Source organism: Rhipicephalus microplus, chromosome 3 (genome assembly GCF_043290135.1).
Source record: "Rhipicephalus microplus isolate Deutch F79 chromosome 3, USDA_Rmic, whole genome shotgun sequence".
Classification (NCBI taxonomy): domain Eukaryota; kingdom Metazoa; phylum Arthropoda; class Arachnida; order Ixodida; family Ixodidae; genus Rhipicephalus; species Rhipicephalus microplus.
In genome coordinates this window covers 241,243,496-241,267,919 of record NC_134702.1, presented here as the reverse complement: position 1 = coordinate 241,267,919, position 24,424 = coordinate 241,243,496, and the positions used below count along the sequence as shown (strand labels likewise).

The 24,424-nt window shown below is 45.2% G+C and overlaps 1 long non-coding RNA gene across 1 annotated transcript in view; it reads left to right on the top strand.

Moving 5' to 3' along the window:
* Positions 1 to 6,921: 6,921 nt before the first annotated feature.
* Positions 6,922 to 24,424, top strand: part of LOC142803533 (uncharacterized) — a 40,476-nt gene continuing 22,973 nt past the window's right edge. The window contains exon 1 of the long non-coding RNA XR_012894156.1: positions 6,922 to 7,090. This is a non-coding gene — a long non-coding RNA (uncharacterized LOC142803533). The remainder of the gene's footprint in view (positions 7,091 to 24,424) is intronic.

Sequence of the window (24,424 nt, the reverse complement as noted above, 5' to 3'; positions counted from 1 at the left end):
ATTCAATGGAACTGTCGCACTTTCAAACAGAATGGGTCAACACTAAGGCATCAAATAGGAAGACTTAAACCTCTTGCCGTAACATTGCAGGAGACACGAGGACTGTGTATTATTAGAAGTTTCCGTATCTTTCAGCAGTCCACCATAATGCACCAGGGTAAAGGCAATGAACAGCCGCAAGGCCAAGCCGCTCTCCCAGTAAGAAATGATTGTGCTGCAACTGAACTACGAATTTCGGAGCTAAGCAACGAATTTAGAGAAATTGTGGCTGTCATAAACGGTTGCGGTTTCCGTTTATAACAGACCGATGACGAGCAAGGGTCAAAACGGTTCTTTCACGTGGCTCGGTAAAGTGCAGGCGCAAGCCGGAAGCCTTCCCTTCGTGGTGGGTGGAGACTTCGTTGCCAAACACCCCTCTTTGGGCTTCGTTAGGACTGACTCAAGAGGACACGCTCTGCAAGAATCAATAGAAATGTCGACGCTTAACGTGTGTAACACACCAGATATACCAATCCGCAATGGGCTACACGTGAAGCAGCAGGACACGACACCTGATTTAACGCAGCAACTCCTGGGTTGATAAGGCGATGGGACGTAGATTTGATCACATGGGGAAGCGATCATTTGCCTATAATAATTATGCTAAATCGCAAAAAGATCAGGAAAAAAAGAGGCACGCGGTTATGTTTGACTGGAACAAATTTCGAGTAGCCATGGGAGACTGTTTTGCAGAAATTCTATAATCGCGGAGGCGCGGTCAGAGGCAAGAGAGACTATACCATGTGATGCCACTACGACTCACATGGAAGCCCACCTTTCAAAGTTTTGGCGAAAGGCCGATCGTCTAACCCAACAATATCGACACAAAGGGAAACGCCATCAAAATTTATTGTCTCTTAAACGGCAATATCAATTGATAAAGAAATACCAGCAACTCTGAGAAGCCGACGAATGACGCAATATGTGTGAGAAGCTTGGACGCGAACGTGGCCTCAAAATACTGTGGGGGATTTTGAGGAGTCTGCTCGGTAGAAGCAAAGGTGCACCTACACTTATGGAACGTACTCTTCCTGCGAGAGGACACTGTGACGCTGGAAACTCAAGCCATTCAAAATTTCCTTCCTTAAGCCGCGGAAACACCACCGGGGTCATTGCCTAAAACAACAATTCACAGCTCGAATTCGGATCTTGACAAGCCCTTTATATTGGGGGAATTCATGGCAGCCCTGGCACAGGGCAAAAGGAGAGCAGCTCGTGGACATGATGGAGTAACTTAGCAAGAGCTTGGAAACCTCAGCAATGAAGCCCAAGACAAACTCCTAGCAATATTTAATGAGTCCTGGGAATCGAGAGATGTGCCGGAGTCACCTAAAGTATCGCCCATCTACCTCATGCCTAAGCCGGGCAAAGACCACACAGTGCCAGCAAATCTGCGGCCTATAGCTCTACTCTCAACCGTCTGTAAACTGATCGAACGAATGCTACACACGAGAATGCAACACTACATTGATTACGAGTGGCCTGGCCTACACCCGGCTCAAGCAGGTTTTCGACCGAGCATGGGTACGCATGACTGACTATGGTTGCTCTGCAGAATAATAAACCACAGGTCTCGCAAACAGCTACCAGACTACAATATAGCAGTTGATATGCTTAAGGCTTTCGATAATGTGAAACAACATGTCATGTTCGAGGAGTTGGTGGTAAGGTACCCTAGCCAAAAGGCATACAATTGGATTCGCAGATTCCTTCAAAACAGGCTTATCAAGCTCCTGAGCATGGCACCGGGATGGAGCCCTAGAACCTGTTACTTGAATAGGGGTGTACCCAAAGAATCCATCCTTGGACCCATGCTTTTTAATCTAGTCATGACACGAGTGGCAGAAAGGCTTGAGAGAGACAACACAGCACGTCTTATTATATACGCAGACAACATTACAATATCGATGGAAGCAGTGGATTATCCCGACGAGCGGAGTATGCAAAGCGAACTACAAGCAGCGATTCTCAGCCTTTTCAGTACCATATAACATTGGACTACAATTGTCACCAGAGGAGACCGAATGGCTCAGCGTGAACGAGAAACGACCAACAAATCTAAGCAAGCGCATCCAATGCAGCACAAACGCGTTTCAAACCCACTGCATTGAAGGCATTGGGAAGTCCGATTCAAGTCACAGAGCGTTTCTGAATGCGGGGATAACTGCTTGCAAAATGGCTCGAAGGGATGATCGACAACATTGGATGAAATGACGAAAACACCGAAATTCTACTTAGAAGACGCCATAGTTCCCATAAATAGAGTTTATTTCATGTGTTTTGTATCGGTTGGGTGCATTCTGGGAGAATCGAAGATCAAGTTGGCCGCACTTGAGCACGAGAAGTCAAGTCATTCGAGACGTATGGATGATGCACGAGTGCTTTCCCTCCTTTTCTGTAATTTACCTTTCCTTTTTCTCAACCGCCCCTTTTCATGAAACCTTCGATGCTTTGCCCTACCCGGAATATACTGTTTTGTGCAGGTGTGGTTCTGAGGACATAGTTCTGAGAACCGCGTTCTGAGAACTGAGTGGCTTGAGAGACCAGGCCTACGGCTGTCATTGTTGAAATAGCCGTTTCCAGTGTGTTGTAACATGACCACACCACGTCCCCAAGTACTGCGGCCGCTAAACGACGCTGTTTGTGGAAAAACGCATGAAATTCACGACTAAATGCGATGCATTTCTTAGCGAAAAATAGGCACTACGCGTTTCTATCTATCTATCTATCTATCTATCTATCTATCTATCTATCTATCTATCTATCTATCTATCTATCTATCTATCTATCTATCTATCTATCTATCTATCTATCTATCTATCTATCTATCTATCTATCTATCTATCTATCTTGCCACCCACGTCTGAGTTTTCCGGAGATCGCCTCCTTAACTTTGTGTAGGCTAAATAAAGATGGAAGGTAAGATTTCACGGATATACCCTGCTGGCCATGACATGACATGATAGATAAATAGATAAATCGATCGATCAATCGATCGATTGATAGATAGATAAATAAATAGGTTCAATACGGGTACACAACAATCTTCACCTAATTTCATAAGAGCGAAACTGGGGACATCAATAACGTTAAATCCTCGTTGCCTACATCGTCTAATCCTTTCATCCACACACGTGTGGCACGGGCCCGTATACCACGGTCGTGGTTGGCGGACATGCGCCACAGGCGGCTTATTATTTGCACCTACCCAGGAAAGGTGACAAGAGATATTTGTAATTTAAAAGCGAGAGCTTTGTCAAAAAGGCTCATCGGCAACGTTCACCCGATGAACACGAGTAATGAATATCATGGTTTGAGGAGGAATCGAACCCGAGCATTCTACGCGGCAAGCAACCATTCTACCCTAGATCCACGCGAGCGTTGAAGTTGTTCTACGTAGCACAATCTAGGGCTACCATCTTCGCAAGCGCAAGCGCCTCAGATCAGCTTACCGCTTCTGGCGCTGATATTACCTGTGTTGCTGTTGGCATCACTACGCAAGTGTAAACAACTGGTTATGTAAAAATCTGGAGCTGTCCAACAGATATCTGTTGGCACAAAATTTGCAACATGTAAATATATTGAGTGCCATTTTGTAACATTTCCCTCCATAAAATAACAGTGCAGTCACCGTCCCTCGAGATGCTTTGAATATTATCAATTCCCGTACGCGCAATCTTCCGAACGTTTTTCTTTGCGCGAGAACACAAAAAGTATTGTTTCTGAACGAAGGTGTCTCGCACCTGTGTCTCGCTACGTACCAGGTGGCCGGTGGTGGATCTACCCTCTCGAAACCCGCACTCGAATGGGTCGAGCAGATTCTTTGTTTCAAGGAAATGTACAGGTCGGTGGTTTATCATGTTTGTGAAACTTTTTCACATACAGCTTGTAAGTGTGATTGGCCTGTAACTACTAACAGGAAATGGATCCATGTCTCGCTTTAGAATCGGAAGAACTATGGCTCCTTTCCAGGCAGAGTAGATCTCGCCAGAAAATTAGATAGCGTTGTACAGAGAAAGTAGGTGTCGTTGCATTCCAGGAGGCAGTTGTCCTAATGTTTCTTATATAACACAATCTGAACCTGGGGCAGAATTATTGCAGCCATACAGCAATGCTTCTAACTCAGCCAAACAGAAATAGTTGTTATATGCTTCGTGTTTAGAAAATTTTCGCTGTAGTTTGCGTTTTTCGATTTTGGTTTGGTGTCGTTAAACAAACTACAGTTTATTTCAACGAGCTGGACACTTCTTCCAAGGGGGGCACTAAGGAAGTTCTCCTTGTCTTCCAAGGTGTCTCCTTTAGTATCTGCGCGAGTTAGGATGTGTGTCGCCCTGCTACCTCACTAACCATGTTCCAGATTTTAGTTTCTTATGCGTATGAAGCGATGCCTGATCAAAACATCTGCCAAATTTCTCTCTTATCTTGCCGGCGCGTTCTCCTACCTTGGGACTTACTTTTCCTAAAGTTTTCAAGATTATTGGTTGTCGGTGAGTCGCGAAGCAACCTGCTCGCTTTGTTTTGTTGTTTGCGTGCATCGCGACACTCAGTGTTCCACCACGGTACACGTCGCTTGCCAGGCAGTGCAGATGTTTGCGGGATGCAATTCATCGCAGCATCTGTCAGAAAAGCTCAAAAGTATTGTACAGCTGCATATACCAGATAGATATGTCGAACCTAAATGAGCAATCATCGAGAACAGTTCCCAATCAGCTTTGTCAGTGATCCATTTGGGGGATCTGGGAACGATATTCATGTGATATAGGTGTGCTCAGCGTTACTGGAAAGTGCTCACTTGCGTAATGATAATTATTGACTTTCCATGTCAGTAAACGAATGAAGGATGAAGAGACGATGCTGAGGTATATTGATGAGTAGGTATTGTTTGCGATGCAGTAGTATGTGGGCTCTTTCTGATTTAGAAGACAAGCTCCAGAAGTGAAAATGAACTGTTAATCGGTGACCTCGAGCCTCGCAGCGAGAGTCACCAAACAGACATGCATTGAAATCGCCAAGGAGAGTACAAGTTCCTGAAAGTTTATTTATTAGGAACTGAAGTTCACATTTTTTCAAGATGATGGTGTGGAGGTATGTAGACAGAACAGATGGTGATGAGTTTGTTCAGAACTACTGGAATAGCCACTGCTTCAACTGATGTTTGGATTGATAGATGAGTACATAAAATCCCTTGATTGACTATAATGGCAACACTACCTAACGACGCGACAGCATCATCTCTGTCCTTTCTATGAATAGCATACATACGTAGAAAATTAATATTCTTAGTTTTTAATTGTGTTCGTGTACACACACCACTAATGGTGAATGTTTAAGTAAAAGTTCTTGACCATCGGGAAGGTTTCTCAGGATTCCTCAGACGTTCCACTGTGAAACTTGTTTCTCCATTTTAATGTAGTTAAGTGTCGTGTGCACAAAAGTGTTACCCTAGGTTACGGTACGTTTCTACCAACACCTCTTCTGAGGTTGCAGGCGGCGCCTGCTTAGCAGGCACGTTCGTGGCTGTTTCAGAGCTGACTGCACTTGCATTGGCCCGGGGCCAAGCAGGCTCGGAAGTATGTTGACTCTTTTCAGCAGGAAGCGGAAGCAGTACAGGCTGCTTCAGGTGGAGGCGCTGCTGGCACAACCACGATCACACTTGGTGTGAATCTCGCGGGTGCCGAGAAACGTGGCACAGCGCCCCGGCGTGCCACGTCGGTGAAGGAAGGATCAGAATGGTTTTGTGCAGAAAACTGTTGACGTGCTTTTTGGAATGATAGGTTGAATTTGACCTCAAGTGCTTATATTTGTTTCTCCTTTTTTCATGCGGAGCATTATCGAAAGTAGGCGGGATGATCTCCTTTACAGTTAGCGCAGCAGACGTCTGTAGTGCAGGCGTCCGATGCTTGTTCACAAGATGCGCACTTCACGCACCTGGCGCACGTTCTACACGCTTGGGATCCGTGTTCAAAGCCCTTGTGTTTGAAACATGGGCGAGGGTTTGTACATAAGGTTTGACACGATGCTTACAGTAACCGGTTTCATTAGAGTCAGAGAGGTTGCTTGACCAAAGGTAATTACGATGTGCTTTGTTGGGGTCTGTTTATCATATCACCTAATTATTTTTCTTTGTACTTTCACGACATTATATTCCTGCCATCCTTCGAGCTTCAGCTAGTTCAAGGAAGTCACCCGGAATCAGCTCAACCCCTAGGTTCCCCTTTTCTCAGACGCGGCAAAGCCGCGCACGGCTAGGCGTGAGAAGAAGTAGCGACTCGCCCCCCCCCTTCCCCCGTTTTCTCGAGTCCCTGGTATCGTTACGCACCAAGCGCTTGCCTGCGTGGGCACCCCTGCCTGGGGCAGTGCATCTGAATTTCCTCACGATTTCCTTCGAGGATGTGGGGACATTATTCCGTGCGTTGCGTTGTCTTGTCAGCTTAGCGTAAGAAATGCTACGATCCTTGGAATTACTTATGTATGGCATAAATAGTATAAAGACACAGGCTACACCGTATTTATATGTTGACGCTCTGCCTCAGATATGCGCAGCGTTTGCTTTTTATTTGATACTGCGCACAAGTATAAACGCAGAATCGAGAGCAATATTGGTGGGTACTGCAGATGTGGTTGGACTTTAGAAATAAATGCAAGCAGTAAAAGACTAAGATTTAAGCCGTTTTGGATGACAGACAAAAAAAATTTCGCCTCGAAATATTCCAAAAAGGCTATCGTCTTCATTAGCGCACCAGCGCCATCGCGCTATGCAAAGTGAGGAATATTTTTTTATTACGTGTATTTTTATATTTACGGAACATCACATCTTCGCCGTGGAAAGCTTTCAAACGATTTGCGAATCGAGTAAGCCCTCTTGCAATGCTTTCGCAGGGGAAGACGTCACCAAAGCCTGCACTGAAAGACAGTCGACGCAAATCAATGGCTGCCAAGAGAGCTTCGCTCGCCGAACCATCACATCTTGGTATCACGAGTAATAGCGACGAGCCACCACTTTACCCACGACCGCAACCACCTTCAGCGATCAAGCGGCGCCAGTCTATCGGTAAACACAATTACTGTTGTCAATATGAGAAAAGCAGCTGCAGTTTTCTCGCGACGGAACAAGACATACGACACCGCAAGGTCGTTGCGTGCACGGTATGAAATTATATAATAAATAACGTCATGGCGTTATCGCATATCTGGATTGGGATGCAGCACAAGAGAAATGTGTTCTGAAGGAAGTCGATGGAATGATTTCTCCTAGGCTCGTAGCACGCACGTTCAAAAGACAGTGATTCAAATGGAGAAAAAACGACGAAGTTCTTCTTCATTATATGTGTGATTATTATTTTATTCTTACTGCTATAGGTACAGCTGCAGCAGTAGCACCAGCAGTAGCAACATCGCTAGTAGCAACAATGGTTATAAGCGGTTACTATTTTAACTGCGTTACATGAACACATTTCGCTCTATGTGCAGGACATACTTAATCGTAGCAATGTTACCGATACATGGAGGTACAGGGAGAGGGTGAAAGTTCTCAAGCCACGCTTCCATAGTAATACACGGAATAGTGTCCTCTGCACGTCTTATGTATGAAATGTATAAGTGTTTGATTTCCTCCTTTAGTATGAACGTGATAAGCTGAAAAAAAACACATGACATGCAGCCGGAAAGAATGCGCTTTAAGTCAGCGCGGTTAGTAATGCGTCCAGCATAACAACAATTCACGTCCACACGAAATCTGATTTAAGATTTTTCTGTTTGATGTGGTTTCATTGTTCATCGCGGCCATACCCGCAGCGCTGTTTCGCACTTCATGGACATGACGTGTTTGGTATTCTTGTTGGACCATTACAAGGTTTCATCTATTTATGATTTGAGTGCGTGCCTAGAGACATTGTTGTGTACCAATACTCCCAAACGGTAAACGCGCCGTGTCGGTGCACAATAAATCCGGTGTTCACAAGGCAGTTGTTAGGGTTTTAGCCTGCTGACCTGCACTACATCACTGAGCGTGGTTGCCGGCAGGGTGGTCTCAGAAGCACGAGTGTTCTCATAGGTGACGCCAGATATCTGCCGGACGATAAGGTAACGACACATGTAGCTGGAATATAATTTCTCTGATAATCGAACTCGACGAGCTTGGTACCACAGGAACGAGAGAACCGAGTGAGAAGCGAACGTCGATATGTCGGCTGTCGTAGATGACTTTCTGAGTGGCTTTTGAAGCCGAAAGTCTTGAGTGGGTGGTCTGACGTGCGTCGTCGTCACGAGCATTAGCGGTGCGTATATATACGGTTGGCGGTGTTGTAGTGGTCGAAAGTATTGTGTCCAATGGTAATGTCGTATCACGGCCATAAATCAAATAACAGGGCGAATACCAGGGGTGTTATGGCGCAAAAAATTGTACGTGGATGTCACGTGAGGTGGTGCCAGGCGCCAGTCATGGTAGTCGGAGGACACATTTTGGCAGTGGTGACGACGGCAGTGCAATTGGCCTAATCGCTGTTGGTTCTCGGTGCAGGTCCCCGTTTGTTCAGCTGCAATACGCCCTTCCGTTTCTACGCATCACCAGCTGCGCATCACTACTTGCTGCCTCAGCGACGTGTGAAGATAACGTCCGGACGGAAGCTGAACGGTCAGCGGAGCTTGGGGCCTGCGACGACTAGCGGCGGCGATTTTTCAACCTGAAGAAACCGCATAAAAGGACTGCAAAACTGTTACCCGCCTCATTTTGGCAGTGGTGACGACGGCAGTGCAATTGGCCTAATCGCTGTTGGTTCTCGGTGCAGGTCCCCGTTTGTTCAGCTGCAATACGCCCTTCCGTTTCTACGCATCACCAGCTGCGCATCACTACTTGCTGCCTCAGCGACGTGTGAAGATAACGTCCGGACGGAAGCTGAACGGTCAGCGGAGCTTGGGGCCTGCGACGACTAGCGGCGGCGATTTTTCAACCTGAAGAAACCGCATAAAAGGACTGCAAAACTGTTACCCGCCTCATTTTGGCAGTGGTGACGACGGCAGTGCAATTGGCCTAATCGCTGTTGGTTCTCGGTGCAGGTCCCCGTTTGTTCAGCTGCAATACGCCCTTCCGTTTCTACGCATCACCAGCTGCGCATCACTACTTGCTGCCTCAGCGACGTGTGAAGATAACGTCCGGACGGAAGCTGAACGGTCAGCGGAGCTTGGGGCCTGCGACGACTAGCGGCGGCGATTTTTCAACCTGAAGAAACCGCATAAAAGGACTGCAAAACTGTTACCCGCCTCATTTTGGCAGTGGTGACGACGGCAGTGCAATTGGCCTAATCGCTGTTGGTTCTCGGTGCAGGTTAGTGCTCAGAAAACTTACGATATCCTCTATCGTGTTTTTTTTTTTTTTTTTTTTTTTTTTTGACATTTCCGTTGTTGCCACTGCCATAGTCTGCTGTATTTTTTGCAAAATACCTTTTTTTTTTTTTTTTTTGTACTTGTTGCTTGGCTGCGAAAGTGTTGTGTGAAATGGCAAAGGATGTTGCAAAGGTAAAAGAGGAGCTAAAAGCGGAAATTCATAAACTGAGAGATGAATTCAAGACATCCAGAGAGTCATTGGAGAGAGACTTAAGAATTGAAATTCGTGAGCTCCGTACTGAGCAAAGAAACATGACCCAAAGCCTTGAATTCTCTCACGGTGTTATAGAGGAACTAAAGAAGAGTCTGGAAGCAGAAATTGCCAAGAACGCTAACTTGAAGAGCGAGAATGAGGCTATGCAGATGAGATGTAACTCACTTGAAAAGCGCACGTGTGAACTTGAAAAACGCATCACCAATCAAGAGCAGTATTCAAGAAACCACAACATTGAAATTAAGGGCGTTGAAAAGCGCGAAAATGAACGGGTCAGTGATATTGTTTCGCAGATAGGTGCTGCTATCGGTGAGCCGATTGCGTTTTCCGATATCGAGTCTTGCCATCGTGTGTCCACAAGAAATCCAGAGAAATCAAACATCATCGTGCAGTTCAAATCTCGTGCAAAACGTGATGTGACCCTAAAGAAAGCGAAGAAGACGCGGCTCACTAACTTGCAGATTGGGCTTAACAGCCCAAATGCCATTTTCGTTAATGAGCATTTGTGCCCTGCGCTAAAATCGCTTCTTGGCAGGGCTATCAGACGCAAGCATGAACACAAGTGGAAGTCTGTGTGGACATTCGGTGGCAGGATATTTGCGAGGCAGTCTGACGACGCTGCAGTGTTTCAGATCGCGGACGAGGCTGACCTTGATAAAATTCACTAGTTTGAGGGTTACATATGTTCGTTGCTATTCAATAACCAAAAACTTGTCAAGATGGATTACCACGAATTTGCCCTGCCACGTCATATTACTCCAGTCAGCAAAAATCTTTTTTCTGTTCTGCACATAAATACATGCTCGGCTGCTTCTAAGCACGAAGAAATATGTGATTTTGTCACTGAATTTAGTTTGAAATTTTCTGCCATACTGCTCACAGAAACATGGTACAATGATGGATGTACCACTCTAAGCTTACCCGGTTACAATAATTTCTTTCTGAATAGGCCTCAACAACGAGGTGGTGGCGTCGCTATCTATGTTAAAGAAGGTCCAAGATATGTGTTGGTACCAGATTTTTGCAAAGTTACTGAGGACTATGAAATACTGACACTGCGGGAAAACACAAAATTTATAACCGTTGTATACCGTCCACCCCATGGTAACACATACAATTTTTTTTCCTTTTTTGAAAATCTTCTAGATTATATCTCAGTAAACAACCTTCATCTAGTTTGTGGCGGTGACTTCAACATCAACATTTTGGAGAGCACACGCGAGGCGGCCGATTTTCAAAAGATTCTTAGCTCTACTGGTTTCACTAATTTAATTAGTACTGCGTCACGCGTGACACTTAATACTGCCTCAGCACTTGACTTAATTATCACGAACGTTGAAAATACAGTACTGCACGCGGGAACATTAGCATCAGGTATAAGTGACCACTGCCCTGTATTTGCTGCATTTGATTGCATTGTTACTGACAAAAAGCGCAAGTTCGAGCCTCTCGTTATTCAGCACTTATCTCAAGCAGCCTTGCAGTCGTTCGGGCATGAAATCAGTAAGTGCGATTGGTCACATGTCACGCGAACGAAAGACGTAAACGAGGCTTATTGCAGATTTGTTGAAACTTTTCTGCGCATCTACGTTAAGCATTTTCCCTTCAAAACCTATAAACAATCTAAAAAGATAAGAAAACCATGGGTAACGCGTGCGCACTTGGATATGATAAAAAATAAAAATAAACTTTATCATCTATTTCTGCGCACACGATGCCCGTCACAGCTGACAGAATTCAAGTCACTACGAAATAAGCTGAACAGCGAGCTTAAGCGTGCTAAAATTACTTATTATCATTCCATTTTTTCTGATATCTCGAAGAAACGCCCAGACGCTGCATGGAAGGTAATGAACTCCGTTTTGGGTCGTGACAAGAAGCATGTAACTCCGGAAAGTATTCTTGTTGACGGTCAACGTGTTACTGGCACCGTGTTGGCTGAACACTTTAATGCATACTTTGTGAACGCTGCCATGCCTGATTATAAGAGGAAATCTGGCAGCATGTCACATACTCAATTTTTGGAATACAGCGTTAGTGACAGTTTGTTTTTAACTCCAACCGATGAAGATGAAATCGTTAGAATGTTCATGAGTCTCACAAACAGCAGGGCCCTAGATGTAAACAATATGCAGATAAAACCCGTAAAATACGTCATTGCCTGTATCTCCTCTGTGCTAAAGCATATTTTCAACCTTGCAATGGTTACTGCTACCTTTCCCGAAGAAATGAAGAAAGCGAAAGTTTCTGTAATATACAAAGGAGGTGACCAACAGTGCATGAAAAACTACAGACCAATATCTGTCCTCCCAGTCTTTTCCAAAGGTTTAGAAAAAATTATCTGTAATCGCATAACAAGTTTTTTTTCTAGCAAACATATCCTATCAGACTCGCAATTCGGGTTTCGAAAAGGAAGGTCAACTGAAACAGCCCTACTAACAATGAAAGAATTTATAGTACACAACATCGAAAAGAGACTTTACACGCTAGGCCTGTTCATTGACTTTTCCAAGGCGTTCGATTCGCTCAGTCATCAGATTCTTGCGGACAAGTTGTTCGCATGTGGTATTCGCGGGAAACCATTAGATTTATTGAAATCTTACTTGCAAAACCGCCAGCAATACGTGTGCTTGCAGGGCTCTAAATCGCCATTTCTTTCTATTTCAAGAGGCGTGCCACAAGGAAGCATTTTGGGACCCCTATTATTCAATTTATATATAAATGACCTCGTAAATATTGATAAGTCAGCAAAATTTGTCATATATGCCGACGACAGCACCATACTATTTTCGGGGCCTAATGTGGGTGATCTTGTCTCTGAATGCAACAACACACTGTCAACACTGTCAACATGGTCCAGCCTAAACGAACTAAAGATAAACCCAACAAAAACTAAAATTGTTATATTTCATGCAAGAAGCAAAACAGTTCAACTATTAAACCCAATTTCATATGAAGGTCAAAACATTGCTGTGGTAGACGAACACAAGATACTCGGAGTTACTTTTTCCTCTCACCTTAGTTGGAACTCGCATGTAGAAGAGCTATGTAGGAGACTGTCATCAACTACTGGAGCATTATCACGATGTCAACGCTTGCTCCCGACAAAGGTAAAGCTTCAAATATACTACGCGCTCTTCGCATCCCACCTCAACTACTGCAACCTGGTTTGGATCACCACAACTAAACAGAACCTAAATAAAATCTTGCTTCTGCAAAAGAAGATTCTCCGACATATTGCAGATATTCCCTACCTGGCCTCAACTAGAACAGTCTTTCAAGAATACACTGTCATGCGGGTTCAGCACTTATACAAATTTCGGGTCTTACAAGCTTTCTACTTTTCCGACACTTATAAAAAATTCCTGGAAACTATATCCCACCTAAAACTTAATGACACTACCATAAGTACGAGACATACTTTAGCGTGGTTTGTTCCTCATTACCGAACAACATACAACTTACAAGCATTGCACTATAATTTGCCATCTATCCTAAATGAATATACCGAACTTACTACTGCTACACACCGGCAGTTGCGTGAATTTTTTACGTCTATGTTGTAGCCCTCGCATTGATATGTCTTGACTATGCAAACTTTAGCTTATCTTGTCATACCGCATTCTTCTATTTTCAATATTCTGTGTTTGATCATTACGCGATATTGCTATTCCGTAAAATTTCTATACTTTCTGTACCTTTCTGTATTACAAAGTTGTTTATGCTGTACTAAACGTTTAAATGCATAATCTCATTTTGACTCTCTGTATGCTATTGTTATTGCTTGATGTAATTCAAACTGCAATTTTTACAATATTGCTCATGTATATTTACGTATGATCTTACAAGCCCATTTTGTACTGTTAACGTCGTATGCTGCCAATTGTAAAGGGTCTTCAGGGACCAAGTCAAGCTGCCTCGAGCAGCTTTTATCCCTGAAGCCCATCCAGAATTTCTCTGGTGAAATAAACTTTGACTTTGACTTTGACTTTGACTTTGACATTCATCACTAACATGCCCGTGAGTGCGTAAATAAGGCGCTTGGTCAGGCCGTTTCTTTGGAATGGTAAGATGCGGTCAACTTGTGCTGTGTGACGGAACAGCGCAAAAGATCGTCTATTACTCGTGAAAAAAATGCACGGCCACGATCAGTAAGCAATTGGCGAGGAGCGCCATGGTGCAGAATGACATCCTGGTGCAAAAAGTCCGCAACATCAGTAGCGGTGCTGGTGGGACTGCGTAGCGCTCGAGTAATGACATACCTAGTCGCATAGTCTGTAGCAACAGCGACCCACTTGTTGCCCTAGCTTTATTCAGGAAAAGAACCGAGAACATTTATACCGACATGAAAAAAAGATTCAGTGGTGATGGAGTTCGGTTGAAGAAGTACAGCCGGGGGCACAGTAGGTCGCTTTGTACCCTAGCATTTATCGCAGGAGGACGCGCAGCAGCGAACAGAGCTGGCAAGGCCGCGCCAAAATTAGCGGAGACGAACACGGTCGTACGTGCGGGATACACTCAGAGGACCAGCAGTTGGTTCGTCGTGGAGCTTACGCAGCACGGTGGCACGCAGATGTTATGGCACGACTAAAAAGAGCTCAGAGCAATCTGGCTGGAGGCTGCGACGGTAGAGCTTGTCATCCAAGAGGACGTACATGTGAAACGACGCGTTGTTCATAGCAGAGTTTAGGCGGTCGATGAGTGACCGCAGGAAAATATAGCGAAGCTGTTCGTTACCAATCTGAAGAAACCTTTAAATCGACATGACGCTTGACCTACGCTCGACGACTGATCCGTCTGGTTGATCAACAGAGTAGCGGGACATGCGATGGGCGTCCAGATGGAGGCGTACAGAGTTGTAGGCAACTGAGTAGGAGTACTCCTGAAGACGCAATGCCCAGCGATCAAGTCGCCCAGTAGGGTCCTTCAGTGTGGAAAGCCAACACAGTGCGTCATAATCTGCGACGACACGGAAAGGGTGGTCATAAAAGTAAAGACAGATTTTCAAAACCACCCGGACAAAAACGACACACTCCCGTCCTGTTATTGAGTAATGGCGTTCCGTCTTCGAAAGGGCCCGACTTGCATACGCAATCACACGGTCGTTGCACCGCTGAGACTGCGCCAAGACTTCGCCAATGCCGTGACCGCACACGTCTGTGCGCACTTCTGTATGAGCATGGTGGTCGAAATAAGCAAGAAAAGAAGGTGTCGTGGGAGCGGTGATAGCTTAGAGAAGGCGTCAGGTTGGAGAAGGCCTCATTAAAAAGAGACGTCTTGTTTGAGGAGGCCAGTGAGTGGCCGTGCGAGTGCCACAAAGTTTTTCACAAACCACCGAAAGTAGGAGCAGATGCCCACAAAACTGTGAGCATGGTTGACAGAGAGTAGAGCTAAGAAGTTCGTTAGAGCGCGTATTTTTTCTGGGTCTGGTCGTACGCCGGTAGCGTCAACAAGGTGACCCTGCACAGTAGTTTCATGAAGACCGAAGTGGCACTTCGAGGAATTTAGCTGGCTTGTCGGATTATTGATAAAATCATCAAAAGGCGTTCGAGGTGTGTGGTGAAGGCGGCTGAGAACGCTATGACGTCATCCAAGTAGCACAAGCGCGTCGTCCATTTAAATCCTTGAAGCAGCGTGTACATCATTCTCTAGAAGGTTGATGGAGCATTGCAGAGGCCAAACGACATGTCCTTGAGTTGGTAAGGGCCGTCAAGGGTGAACGAATACAGATTTTTTACGATCCTTTTCGTCTGCAGCTATTTGCCAGTAGCCAGATCGGCGGTCGAGAGATTAAAACAAGGTGGTGCCATGAAGAGAGTCAAGTGTTTCATTTATAAGGGGAAGAAAATACACGTCTTTCTTGGTAATTTGTTGAGGTGCCGATTATCAATGCGGAAACACCAGGAGCCTTTTTTTATTTTTTACCAAGACCACTGGGGAGGCCTAAGCGCTTGAAGATGGATCGAAGATGTGTTTTACTGGTAATTTGGCCACTTTCTTCTAAAATACTGCTTGTTTGATGTGGACACGCGGTGAAACTGACAGTGGATAAGCGCAAAGTCACCAGTGTTGTTTTGGTAGTTGACAATATTAGTGTGGGCCAAGGGACAATCACGGATGTCAAAAATGATACCCTAGGAGGCCAAAGCCCGGCAGAGAGCATCGGCTTGATCAGGCGAAATATTAGAACCAATCATACTTCGAAAAATGGATCTGTCAGAACTGGGAAACCGTGGAACTCCAGCTTGGTCCAGGAACACTTACAGCAAAAACGTTGATGTCATCGTCTGGTATGGCAGTGAGTTGAGCAAGCGACATCTGGCAGGGCAGCACTTAGGGAATGAAGCCGAAATTTACGAGCGGAAGGAACACACAGTTGTCTACTATGGTGGTGATGATGTGCGACACTGTCACACTGCGCGTCTGTCGAGCGTCTGTTATCGGGGTAACGATGTAGTATCCGTCAGGAACTGGAGGAGTCCATGACAAACAGACGTATGTCAATGCTCGAGGGGGCAAGCGAACAAAAGTGGTTCGACCCAAGCGGCTGACGGGCTTTTCACAGGCATCAGAGAGAAGGGGAAGATCGCGGCTGAGCGTGCCAGAACAGCAGTATATTAAGGTTGAGTGTGCACACAGGAAATCAAGGCCATGTATGAGGTCATGGGGGCAACGAGCTAGAACGGCAAAAAGGACTGTGGTGTGACGACCAGCAATGCTACACAAGCAGTGCACATTCCGACGATGTATGCGGCGCCGCCATCGCCAAAACGTATGACTTGAGGCGTCGAGAGCGTCATGATCTGCAAACCGCGGCGTAGATGAACGCTCATAACAGACAGCTGGGTGCCAGTGTCAACAAGGGCAGTCACTGGAACATTGTCGACTTTTACTTGAATGAGACTGTGGTGTGTGGGAAGCGCCACAAGAGGATTTCCGGGCGTAGTTGGTATTGAAGCTTCACCTTCACAAAGTGTAATATCTAGTTTTCCTGCTGCGATCGTCCAGAGGAGCTCAGTGAGGAAGAGCACAAAGGCGGTGGAGTGCAGGATTGGTGGCGTAGCGACGACAGGGAGCGGGAGTAGCGGTGACCAGACAAAGGGGCGTGAGTGGGGAGAGGCTCGTCAGAAGTCGGTGAGTAGACGTTTGGTGTAGAGGCTTATTTACCTATTTATTTATGTATTTATTTATTTACACATACTGCTGTCTCGATTTCGAGACATAGCAGGAGTGGGTACATATTTTAGTACAACCAACAAAAGAAATAAACCCTAAAATTATACAAACAGTTGAAGATATGATGTGCTTAGATAGCTGTACAACAAAATCTTTCATCAGGTACGAGTACAGATGTTGATGGAAATGCAGAAAAAAGATAACCGTTAAGAAAATGCAAACAGAATAAATTGTCGTGCGTATTCGTAGTTTCTCAACAAACTCATCATGAGACACTGCGTGAAGCGAATCATTCATGTTGTTCCAGGTTTCAATAGGGAACGAAAAAAAACGAAAATTTAAAACAGTCAATATGTGCCATGAAAGGAATAATGTTCAGTCTGTGGGTTTTTCTAGTGACATGTGTATTAGCGGGTACAAAAAAGAAGGGTGCCTGAATACCGGATGGGGTGTGTACGATCTCGTGCAGCAGCATTACGCGTTCGCGTTTGCGCCTATGCTCCAAAGTCTGCAACGATAGGATGTGCGCATGTGATGAAGGTGAGAAGCTGCGATCATAACGACCGAAGGTGAATCTGATAGCATTTTTCTGGATTGATTCTAGCTGCATTATGTCGCACGTGAGGAGAGGAGACCATACAGTTGAAGCGTAATCTAGTATCGGACGAACTAGTGATTTCTAGGCAGTCAGCTTACATTCCAACGTTGCATTTTTTAAAGTTCGCTTTTGCAACCAAGTTTTCGAAGCGCTTTTGCAGAGATATGGTTGATATGGGCATGCCATTTTAGGTTATGTGAAAAAAGGACACCCAGATATTTGAAATGACTAACTTGGGACAAAAAACTACCATTCGCATTGTGAGACTATTTCAGCGGCTTCTTCTTGTTACCGAAAGTCATGGCAACTGTTTTGGTAAAATTTATTTTCATGTGCCACCCATCACTCCGTTCGCAGAACATTGAAAATACCTTGTTTATATCTTGTTGATCACTAGCATCAGTAACAGTGCGGTAGAGAACACAGTCATCTGCATATAGCCGCAACTTGACGTTGGTGTTGTTAATAACACTTACTACATCATTAATGAAAATGACAAATAACAGAGTTCCGAGCACTAAACCCTGAGGAACTCCAGATGTGACTGTTACTGATGAAGAATGTGTGCGAATAAAAGTAACGAACAAAAATCCTAAGTGTACATAGACAGTGATCCAGTCTAATAATTTAGACCTTTTTAATACTGCTCGCAGTTTACATAGAAGCTTTTCGTGGCAGACCATGTCAAAAGCTTTCGAATAATCAATGAAAAAGGCCTCTAGTTGATCGTGACTATTGAGTGCAGAAGCTATGTCGTGTGTAAACTCGTGTGTAAACTGTCGTGTGTAAAACGTCGAGAAGTCGAAGGGCGTACGAACGGATGGACAGACGGACGGAGAAGCGGACGCATGGATGGACACTCGGATGAACGCAGGGACAGCGGACGGACGATTGCATGAATGTACACACGTACGGACAGACGGTAACATGGACGAACTGATGGACGATTCTCCCCACTCATCATCACTCACTCCGTCGATATGCTGTGTTTTTGTACACCCCCCAAACAAGCTCTCGCATCTTTCCTACGCCTGACCAGTCTTGTTCTACGCGCAATGACGTCAACTTGAGGATTGGCAACGTTTACTTTATTAAAGCTTTTTGAGATCTGGTTTAGACCAATCAACGGGATGCGCGTTGCGTGTCGTCACCGATCGCCGAGTTGACGTCACTGCGCGTAGAAGGAGGTTGGTAGGCATAGGAAAGATGCGCGAGCTTGTTAAGGGGGTGGAAAAAAGTCAGAGTCTGTTGTCTGGGCTTTTAAAAGTTTTTTTTTAGTTTTATGTAACCCACTACAGACTTGAGAAGGTCAGGTCATGGTGTGCCAGAGGCAAAGTGCAATAATGCTCAAATGCACTTTTAGATGTGGAGCATCTCGAGCTCTCGCCTATGTCCCGTGGCGTGAGCGTTGGTGTTCCGTTCGCAACTCTCCTCCATTCCTCTCTCAGCATGCTCGTCCGCTCCTCCTCTCTATCTTCTCCTACACTCCCCCTCTCGCCTCGTAACGCGAACCCAGGGAGAGTCTCCTAACTTACGCTGGCTCCCCTACTCCTCTAGGCATTATTCCCCACGAGGTTTACACCATCATTGTGCATGCGTGTCGCTCCCCCTCTCACCTCGCAACGTCCACGCAGGGAGTGTCTGCTAGCGAGTTTTTTTATTGAAAGAAAAACTGCCTGCTTGCGCTGCACAACCCTTGATTGAGCCCACCATATAAATAGGCACTAGATCTTGACTTCCAAGGTTGTGCCGTTGGGAGATCTCTCCTGCGCATGTTTGAACAAACGAAAATTCGCAGCGTGGGCGTTAACCAAAAGCAAACTGTACATTTGTGTGCCCAATCGGAGTCATCTCTCTCTCACTGCCCATTATCAGTGATTAGCATCTCCCAGTAGGAAACACGGGCCTATCACTGCGTGCTTTGTCCCTCCCCTGGTTTTTCTCCTGCGCAATGCCGCGATGAGCGCCAGAGTCATCGCCGCTGGTGTAAAGGCCTGACCACAAGCAACCTTCGCAGCACATTAGCACGTGGCTGTCGTGACGTGGTGCCACACCCTCTCCCCGATGAAAGGCAGCCATGTTTCCCAGTGGGTGAAATGCTTCACCGGTGAAGCTTGCCCTGCACTTTGAAGAGCTCTCCTATGGACGCAATGCTGAGTGCCCTTTCTCTCCACAAGGAGATGGCGCAGCGCCCCGTAAAAAAGCCATGCACTGACACGCTGCGACGCGCACGTGTTGTCATGTGTGGAGCGTTAGCGCGCGCTGCTTCAGATCTACACATAGTTCCATTTAGCAGGAGATAGCATAACTTCCTCTCTCTGTGGGGCAACGTGCATTTATGCTTAAAATCACTTTTTTTGCTGGATATATGCGTCTACAATATTAGAGAGCTTAGTATTGCGATGACCAGCAAGAAATGCTCGTGAGCTGGAAACGCACGGTGAGGCGAGAGGAGGAGAAACGCGAGACGACGTCGAAAGCCGCCGACGGGGCAGTGCTAATTTCGCCCCTTTATTCCAGGCCTGAAGCGGAGCCACGGCGGCTGCCAGCGTTCAACATGCCAGGCGTGTGAGCTCGTTCTTTTACTGTGTTGTCGAAGCTAAAGGTCTTGAGTCTAAAGCGAATGGAAGCATCAGTTCGGAGCTTACGAGGTACATAGCTCAGGGCAGCCACTTTATAGATTCGAGGTGGTCGACAACTGCATTCGGAAAGGTAGCCATGTTTGTCGGAGTCTGAAATGCCTCGCCTGCGAAGCTTGGCGGGCACTTCGAACGGCCCTCTTGCGGACGGCGGCGGCCGCCAGTCTGCGGCACCGCGCCCTCAGGGCAGGCTTGCTGCTAGCGTGAACGGGCCATTACGCAGTGCTTGCAGAATGCAATTCACCAATTTTTTCGTGCAGAACATAAAATAAACGTATTGTTCACTCTCTCCAGACGCAAGACTATGGCCTTTCGACGAAATTTGCAGTGAGACATGCAGATATGGGACCAATTTTTTTCAGCTAGCTCCTGTTGTATCGCAAAAGCAAGAGACATGGAGGAGAGTCGAGGCGGTCGTCATATGCGTAGACCACCGTGGTCTAAACTTAACGGCGCTGGTGCTGCAACGGCTGTGGGCAGGTTACAGCCGCGTTTCATTTATGTATGTTCGCTCATATGCATTGCAAATTTCACTGTGTTTTGGTAGATAAATAGGACATATAAACGGACGTCGAGTAAACGAACGTAATGAAAAAGCTGTCATCGAATGAAACAATGTGCACGCTGGTATGCCGTGCGCTCTTCATTCTGCCGCTATTTCCGCTACCTCTAGCATCCTCTGTTAGCGCGCCTTTTGGCGACAGCAAGGTGCGGGTGAGTCGCAAACATTTTTTTGCTGTTGTTTTGTTGTCGTTTTTATTTATTTTTGCTCTTAATTGTTTCACTTTCCGTTATATCTCTCGCGATTGATCTGTCCTGTAATCTTTTATTTTGCGTTTACTTCCTAATTTAGTGGCAGCGAGGGTTAACCCTATGCAAATAATCTAGCTTGGTGTAGGCGCATTGAGGTATAGTAGTGTTGTACGGCTGGCGTCTGCAGGTTTCAGCATCCGCAAACTTGTAGCATCCCCTCGTTGGACTCGGTAGACGGTGGGCGCCAACGCTTCTAAACAAAATTCAACCAGCATTCATACAGCTTTCCTCTGCTAAGTAATCTTACCACTTTAAAGCGCGGATGCATCGAAGACTAATTTTTCAAGCGATCAAATGAAAACTTCATTTTATGTCATACGTAGTGAAAAAAGTGACAAGCAAGCCAGAACCGCATCCCCCTGCGTAGAAGCCACTTGTTTTACAGAAACTCTTGTGCCGGGTACAAAGTTATTAAACTGGCCAGCGGAGACCTTCTCCTCGAAATTCGAGAGAACGAACAGTTTGAAAAGCTAAATGACCTTTCAACCTTCGCTGATACTCCGATCACTGCAACACCACACAGATCAAGGAACTCAACTTTCGAAGTGGTATCTGACACGCATTTGCTTGGCCTGACCAAAACTGAACCCCTGGATGGGTGGAAGAGCCAAAATGTGAGCAATGTACAGAGGATTATCATGAGATGAGACAACACGAAAATACCAACAAACACTTAATTCTGACGTTTGCTTCCAGTAACCTGCCCGAAACTATTCAAAGCAGGTACACAGGAACTTCTATCAGGCCTAACTTTCCTCTGCCCCGTCGTTATTTCTTATGGCCACGGCTCAAAAAGCTGTCATGGTAGCGAAAGTTGTGCACAGCGTGCAGTCTGAGGCCACACTTCCGATAACTGCAAATAACAGCTACACTGTGTAAACTGTGAAGTAAACCAAGCTGCATTTTTACGCTTCGTCTCTTACTGGAATAAAAGAGGTAATTACCTTGAAGGTGAAGGCGAGCATTTTATTTAAGTGAGCACGGAGAAGAGTACCGCCATTCTATGGTCCTACATACGCTGACACAGCGCGTCTGGGGGCACCAACACAGCCGCCCTCGCAACTCCTTCCACTTATGCAGAGTGAGCCGTCGGCTCTGGCGCCTGCCCCAAGACGGCAGTAGTTCAGTTTACTTCGCCTACTCACGAACAGAGAGCGGAGACGCCAGGGTCCTCTTGTCTCAACGCCTCACCTAGCCAGGTGAGGCCCAAAGTTTGAACCACTAGCTCGCACGTGCGGGCATTCAGTGCCTCCGAAAAGGCATTGGATCCGGTGGTACCCTTGGTACTGTGAAAAAGCGCCGTTGCTCCTTGGAGCGCACCAAAAAAAAACAAAAATCAGATAATGGTTCTCAGGGATTGCCCTAACATTTGAATGCAAACGTGCCACCTAAATAGCCACTTGCTTTTCATACACACAGCACCACTTCACTTTCACCATGAACCCTCAAAATATACGATGCTACGTCAAAAGCCTTCTCAGGAACTTTGACGATGTCCGAGAACTTTTACACAAATTCTCACCAAAAGTGGTTGTGTACCAAAACACACTTAAAACTAAAACATGCCAAGTTTCCACGTACCTACATCATTTTTGGAAAGGACCGGAATGATGTCATGACGTCATCTTGAGGTCTAGACATTAAAAACAGTCAAGGAATTGTATACGCATACTTACAACTCCAAATGCCCCTTGAGACAATGGCTGTTGGAAATGTTCTTTTCGATCAACTCGTCACCATTTGCTCACTCTACACACCCCCGTATCAAAATCTACAGAAATATGAATTTGAGTCCCTAATAGATCAGCAACGTGCACCTTGTCTAGCCCTTTGGGACTTCAATCTCGCAAATTAGGTATTCAGAGCAAGTTATTAGGGAACCAGAACAAATCGCTAATGAGATAAGTTTTTTCAATCAGTTTTTACGAAACATACCAATCACTTGGTACTACCCCCCTATGCTGTGAAAGTACCCATGGAAGAAATAATTGTAAGTGAAGCAGGAATACTTGCTCTTCTGCTCAAGCTCGATCTAAAAAATCCACTGGTCCCGATAATGTTACTAACTCTTTTTTATGCCGATATGCGCAGTGGACATCTAAATATCTCTTTAAAATATACACGTTATCTCTACACAATTCGGAATTACCGGACGACTGGTGGAACACTGCAGTAGTCCATATACACAAATCAAGCTCAAAGCTAGAAACAAGCATTTACTGCTCAGTGTCACTTACGAGACCGTGCTGCAAAATATTCGAACATATAAATTTCAAGGCCATAATAACTCACCTAGAAACAAATGAGTTTCTTTAAATACATCAACATGGCTTCAGATCAGGTTTCTCAACTACAACCCGAATAGCTGAATGAACTCACGACATAGCCAATGCAATTACCGAGAACAGTCAATTAGATGCCGTTTTTTGGACTTCTCTAAAGCGTTTGATGTTGGTTCACACAAGTATTTATTAACAAAAGTCTCGCTCTTTGGTATTGATGATAAAATAGTAGCGTGGAATAAGTTTTTTAACCAAACGAAACAAAGTAACAACTTACAACCATCTATCGCAACCGCGTGATGTTTACTCTGGAGTACCTCAGGGATCGCTACTTGCACCACTTTTGTTGTTGATGTTTAATAACGATATTCAATTTCCTGATATAATCCTGTTCAAATGCGACTATTCGCAGAGGACTGTGTCGTGTACAAAGTCGTACACACTTCAAACAATCAAGCTAAGCTGAACAATTCATTGCAAATGATCTATTCCTAGTGCAATACCTGGGCATTAAATTCAACACAACCAAAACTCACTTCAATTCATTTACAAATCAGACCAACCCCATTAACTTTACATATATTATAGGAAACAGAACTATCGACAAAAACGACCAAGTAAAATACTTAGGCGTTACTTTCTGATTGATCCTCAACTGGGAACCACATGTTTTTGCCATACGTCATAAAGCGGAAAGGAAGCTATCCTTCGCGAGGAGAAAATTGCGCTGTGCACCATCCCACATTAACCTAATGCATACAAAACCCTAATTATACAATGTTTAGAGTACGCCGATCTCATCTGGTGTTCACATCAAAAGCACCTCACTAATAAAATAGAAAGGATACGAAAATTGGCAGTTAGATTTGCATATTCAGACTTGTCGAGGCAATCCAGTTCTGCAGGCTTGTCGCAAGGGCAAACTTGAAACCTCTTTCGCCACGCAGAATTATCTCGCGACTAAAATTTATTTGTCGGTTATATCATGGTCAATTCTGCATATCGCGATCTCATTACCTGCTAGACCCGCCGATACACTCATCGCGGCTGAACCATTCGAAAACTATCCATCAACCTTTCATTCGTGCTAACGCTTACAAACATTCCCCTATTCCGTCAGCTATCTACCATTGGAATAGACTAGACAACAATATTGCGTGCTGTAACACTATTCAATCATTTATGAACATAATACAGTGTGTCTATTTTAAAATTTGAGCTGTGGTACATTGTATGTTCTTTCTTGTTTATTTGGTATGTATTTTCTTTCGATGGTTTGTAT